Genomic DNA, 6,000 nt, shown 5'->3' with positions numbered 1-6,000 from the left:
TTTTAATTTACTTACGTTTTGTGGTCTAATTTCCACCAAGTTGTTTGCCACAGCCCACTGGTTTTGTGTTTATAAAGTATTGTATGCTGGCCATCCAAATACTAACCAGATCTTTGATCCTACATTTTAAGAAAGGTAAAGTTTCAACTCAAATCTTTCCACTCAAGTGTCCTGCAGTTCTACAGTGCACCTCCTGAAGGTTTGGCCCGCCATGTTCCCTGTGGAACCCATCAGGGATGCAAACAGAGGATTTTTCAGACAGTTTTCTCTCTGCATTTTATACCTACATTTTCTCAAAGCCAGGAGTGGCTATACGATCTCCTGATGGAACACAATATCGTGGAAGAAAAGTCCGGCAATATCCTAGCATTTTAAGGCCACCTGTGTATACACTGATGCACATTTACTTAGACTGTAGTGTTTTTGTAGTTAAATGAATCAGTTGGGAACATGGGACTTGTATAGCAAAAAAGAAAATGTTAGCAAACAAACGAAAGTAAAGAACATCGGAGCACTTCCCTCTATATAAAATGGATTTTCTTCACATTCATCTAATCTTTTTTGCATATTCTGGTCTCAAACATTAATATCCTGGCCTCAGATTGTTAGGAGTTTAAATATCTCCAAAGTCTTAAGCAGTTATTGTCAGTCCATCTGACTTATTGTTTAACCCTTGGATATTTATATGCATGCGCTATATCATTTACAGAATCTGTTATTCATCTCAAGTGCTGTTTGCAGAAGGTCAGATGTTCAGATTTAACTTGCCGGCATCATAATGTGGTTTCTGCAGAAATGCAGAGTAAGGGCTATTTGCTCATCTTAGGCATTGTGTTTTGCACTATTAAGTTATCATCGTAGAGTTCACCTTGAAAGCTGTTCCCTGAAATGTATAATGGTTAACCACTACAAAAGTTGCCACCTTGCAATGCACAAAAGGCTATTCCTACAGTGGCTGATCCAAAGGCAAGTTCAGCAGCAGCAGTTAATCACATTTACTACGTGTTAAAGGTATAGTTGGATTAATTTTGAGCAATACTGAGCACAGCCCATAGAAGTGTCAAAATTACATTAAAATAATTTCTGGTGTTGTTCATGAAATGAACTGCAAGATGTGAAGGGGAAGGAGAGCTCTGTGAGAGGTGTGTTCAGCAGATTTACTTGGAATAAGCCCTGTTCCCGACTCTTCTCCAAATGGTGTCACCCAGAGCTCCCCTTTCAGCGATCGCATCCAAACGCCCGCCTTCCTGAACTTGTGAACTGTAAATTTAACGAGTTCAACAGGACAATTCTCGAGTGTAAAATAATATCCTTGTCTCCAGTTTGGGAACTCGCTGAAACCATCTATTTAGAGGGGCACTGCCGGGCTAAAATAATGCGGCTATTTAAAACACCACCCTTGTCGGGGGGGCAGCTCCGGGGGTGCCCCGGGGAGTGCTCGGCTGTCCCGGCCGGGGGAGGGCACAGGCGGGGCCCGGGGGCTGCCGGGCACCGGCGCTGCTGGGGAGGTTCAGGGCCGGGTCGGTCGCCGGGCCGGTCCGGGAGCCCCTGAGCGGGGGTGCAATGGCGATTCCACCCCGGTTTTAACAGGTGCGGCGGCGGGAGGGAGCGAAGGAGGCAGGCAGGAAGGGATGCTCAAGATGGAGGCGCCCCGCGCCCCCTCAGGTGCGAGGGGCCCGCGCCCCGCCCCAGCCCCGCCCCGGGTCCCCGCGCCGCGCGCGCGTCCGCTCCGGCGCGGCTCGCGCAAACGCGCGCGCCTTCCCCGCCCTCCCCGCGGGAGCGCGCGTTCCCCCCGGCGCGGCGGGGGCGGTGGCGGCGAGGAGGGGATAGCGCGGGAGCGCGCCCGCCGCGGCTCTTCTCGCCGGGCTGCCGAGCGGGCAGCAGCAGGAGCAGCAGGAGGAAGAGCGCGAGTACCCCGCTGACCCTCTTCTCCCCGGGCGGAGGGGCCGCACCTTCCCGTGAGTACCGACCTGGCCGTCTCTGTCACCGCGCCGCGCATCACGCTGAGGGAGGTGCTGCGCCCGCCGTCGCGCCGGTGCCACATCCCGCCGCACCGCCGGTGATATCCATCCCCTCGCACCGCCGGTATCACATCCCCCCGCGCCGCCGGTGCTCATCCCCTGGCAGCGCCGGTGCCACATCCCCTGGCAGCGCCGGTGCCACATCGCCCCGCAGCGCCGGTGCCACATCCCCTGGCAACGCCGGTGCCACATCGCCCCGCAGCGCCGGTGCCACATCGCCCTGCGCCGCCCGTCCTCCGCGGGTGCCGGGGCTCCTCCGAGGGGGCGGGCGAGGAGGCACCCGGTGAGCCCACCCGGTGCCGCGGGGCTTTGTTGCGGCGGCGGCCGATGGCACCTCCCGGGGCGGGCGGGTCGGGGCCGGGCGGGCCCGGCGGAGACGCTCCGCGACTGCGACGCGCCCACATCCCCGGGCGGGCTCGGTCGCCATTTCGTGCGCTGCCCGGCGGGGGCGAGGGCCGGGCGTGTGCGGGGGAAGGAGCTGTCGGTGCTGAACTGCCGCGGACCGCGTTTCGACTCTTTCGCCTTTATTTATCGCCCGTACTACTTTTTCCCCACCCCCCGCCTTCCTTACAGTTGCGATTTTGTTTAGGCATAAAATAGCTACAATGTGTCTGAATCGCGGGCTTTTCGTGTTTTCCCTATTTTGGCTTCTTGGTGGCGATTAATGCAGAATACCGTGTTGAAGTCTGTGCAGCGAGTGCACTTGTCTCTTTGGTTATAAACTAATAATTAACCAAGCCTTCAGCTGTCGCTGAGGTCTTCAGCATAAATGTGTTAGTTTTGAAGTCTGAAATGTGTTTAAACCAAGACTTCGGAGTCTAAGTGTAAACAGTACCTGATTAATAATGCCAAGCTGTTTAAATATTTAAGATCATAGTGTGCTTCAGCCCAGTCAATAAGCGTGTTCCATATTGACAAGTACTCTGTGAAAGGAATGCTATTGCTTAGCTCTCTGTGTTATTGGATAAAACAATGGGAAATGTGGTATATAACCTATAGATCGTGGTAAGATGTTCTTTTATCCATAAAGGTCCAGCTTTTGTGTGTTTATTCAAAACAACCTCCTACTGAGTGAAAAATCTGGTATTAAACACCTGGGTTTCTTTTTTCTAATGTTCCCCATCTTTGTGCATTTCTTTTTCTGCGTCTGATTTGGATTCTTAATTAAGTATATTGTGGAAAAGGTAGATGAAACCTGAAAACTTTATTGTATCTAACAGGTGCACTATTAATCATTTCAACATCTTCCATAATTTAATGTAATAGATGTGATAACTTATGGATAGTAGTTATATGGGTCTGTGCATAAAACATGTCACTGTACGACATCAGAAAACATCTGGACTGTATTTTGAGTTTGAGAGCAGCTTATATGCCAAGAGGCGAATCTTGCCGCTGTTCTCTGGCAAAGGATATCAGCTGGAAAGAGAAGGATAGTTTAGTGTTTCGTAGCTCAAAGGACCTAGAAATCAGAAAAGTGACTTGCAGGTGCAGCGTCTTTTTAATACTTGTCTAATGTGTTTGATGTTATCATTTGTATGAATACACCTCAGGCATTTGTTTAGTTTTAAATAGAAATTGCAATGCAAGTGACCAGACCTGCTAAAGAGTGTGCTGCCTAAGTCTGTGAAAGTTACTTATTTGAATTTCAAAGTACTTTGAAATTCTCTTGGGTGTCTAAAATTAGCTGTCAGACTATATCAGTATAGAACTGGGAAAGTGTTACATTCTGAGAATATTGAATGTAAAGAAGCAAACCCAGAAAGCCGCTTGGTGGTGACAGAACTTGGGATCCATTGAATGAATTCACATTCTGGGTTGTGCAAAGGCAGTGTAGCTAAAGGCAAACTGTACAGCTGTGTGACCACATCGGGTGGTGGGGTAGTGTATACAGCTGGTGCTAAGGACGGAGCTTATACCCTCCTCACCACTCATAGATAAATCCACAACTAATCATACTCGTATTAGTATCTTCATTCTGTCATTAGCATTACTGGCCACAGTAGAATTATTCAAAAGTGATACTGTTCAAGGTGAATGAGATGACCAGAATCTGAGCCTTAGCTACTGTTCCTTATCTTCTTGAAGAAAGCATATTATTTATCAAGCGTACCACAGCTTGTTTGACAAAAAGGGCTGTAATAATAAAATTTGGCTATTTTAAATGGTCTTTATTTTCAGAAAATGAGATAACAAATCCAGTGATGCATCCTGATACCTCCTGCTAGCTTGTTGCACTCTGGTGTTTCTCTCTGGTGCTCAAAAAGGTGACAGCAGAAGCTTTAGTAACCAAGCTAAGAGTTTCTTGGGATTAATGAGATGTCTCTCTAATTGTCAGATTTTATTGTTTTGAGGATTCCGGTTTCAAGTCAGGAGAAGGTGATGCATGTTGCCCATTCTTCCTGCTTTAGTGAAATGACTCACTGTGGTATCTGGACATAAAAGACATTGAATACACTAAGGGTTTGGCAATTTTTTAATAGATTATTGCACAGCTCAAATAGCTCAATCAGCCTAAAAATTAAATCTGTTTTGCCTGTGCCTGTGAAATTGCTGTTATTCTGTAGTTTTATTAATCTGTCTCAAATCACCTTGAATTGTGATTACTTAACTTCCATTATATTGAAATAGTACAATAAAATTGTGCTGTTCAGTTTTCACTGGACTTGTTCATTTTTTCATGTTTTATGAACAGAGTTGGTAAAATGGGACGTCATACAGAGGAAAGTATATCTTGGTAATGAAAGTTGAGGGAATAATGTAGGAGGTTGTGTGTTGGGCAATATGCAATGAATTTGATTTTGCCTTCCTGAGTGGGCTGATAGTATTTAAAAAATTCCGTTATACTTTCTCTGCAGTGATAATTTTTTGCATTTTAAATTGGTAAGTGTGTGTATTGCATCTTCAGTATTAAAGACACTGTAACTTCTGCATTTATGAATACTGTCTCATAAATGTAATATTAAGGGAATTTGTAAAGAGTTAATCTCTAATAATAAGATTAACATGATGCGCCGTAAGTTTTGTCCTGCAGTTTGTTAACCAGGAAAGGATAGTTGCAAGCTAGCTGTATTGCTTTCTTCTGAGCTACTGGAGGCTGGCTGAGCTCTCAGTTATTTACCTCAATAGAAAACTGAAAGGGAAAAAGTGAACAAAGGAGGTCTGTTTTGCCTGTCCCACTTGCTGGGCTGTTGTCTTTGCCCTTTTCAGTGAAGGAGGGGGTAGAGCTGGGTCAAAGTTGAAGAACACTGAAAAGGAATTCAAGTCTTATATTGAAATGTGAATGATAGCTTAGTTTGAGCGCCGACCACATTTGTTTGAATTGATTTTTTTCTGTCTGTAGGAGGTTTAACTGACAGATGGTGATGGAGTGGCATATAGACTGCTAGAAGGTACAGCTAGATATGTGTTCAGACCCTGATTAGATGCTCAGTAAACAAGTGCATATCTGATGAGACTTTTAATACTGGAGATACTGATGCTAGACACTGTGTGACACACTAGACATTTGATTGTGTGAATTAAGGCCAGACCCCTGCAGCTGGCATACATTCAGGCTTACTTGTCTAGCCTAATTGCATTGCAAATACTCCTCTGGATTGATCTTTAGCTTCTCCCTTCTAGTAAATGTTGAATAAGTACAGAAATGTTCATCTGGATCCTCTATTAGCTGTTGTTAAGAAGCTTTCAATTTTTTTTGGTTTGCTGTATGAATCAGGATGTATCTTAGTATTCATTTTGTGAATACACTGTTTTCCTACACTGTTTTGCTTTTGAAATGGCTCAATTCATAATGTGATTACAGCTTTCCCCTTGTTAACTTTTTAGTATGGAAGCATAACAGCTTGAATTATAAAATGTTTCTGTAAGAGCTCACAGTACCCTCATTCTACTTTAAGCAACTAAACTTTATATAAAAAAGCAGCATTTGATGCAGAGCATCTCAAATGCATAAAAATAGCCAAGAGAGGAAAAAAAG

At 45.6% G+C, this 6,000-nt stretch overlaps 1 protein-coding gene across 41 annotated transcripts in view; it reads left to right on the top strand.

The window, feature by feature from the left end:
* Window positions 1–1,787: 1,787 nt before the first annotated feature.
* NRCAM (neuronal cell adhesion molecule) overlaps window positions 1,788–6,000 on the top strand; it is a 149,611-nt gene continuing 145,398 nt past the window's right edge. For 17 of the 41 annotated variants that reach the window (XM_042017982.1, XM_042017989.1, XM_042017993.1 and 14 more), the window contains exon 1: window positions 1,788–1,958. The gene's annotated coding sequence lies outside the window, so the exon portion shown is untranslated. The remainder of the gene's footprint in view (window positions 1,959–6,000) is intronic. The other 24 variants (XM_042018023.1, XM_042018014.1, XM_042018008.1 and 21 more) reach the window with 4 other exon arrangements.

The sequence above is a fragment of the Corvus kubaryi genome, unplaced genomic scaffold (assembly GCF_017639235.1).
Source record: "Corvus kubaryi isolate FWS band 111438036 unplaced genomic scaffold, C.kubaryi_AGA036_p1.0 137, whole genome shotgun sequence".
NCBI lineage: Eukaryota > Metazoa > Chordata > Aves > Passeriformes > Corvidae > Corvus > Corvus kubaryi.
The sequence above is the reverse complement of the archived record's forward strand: the minus strand, read 5'-3'. Positions and strand labels throughout refer to the sequence as shown.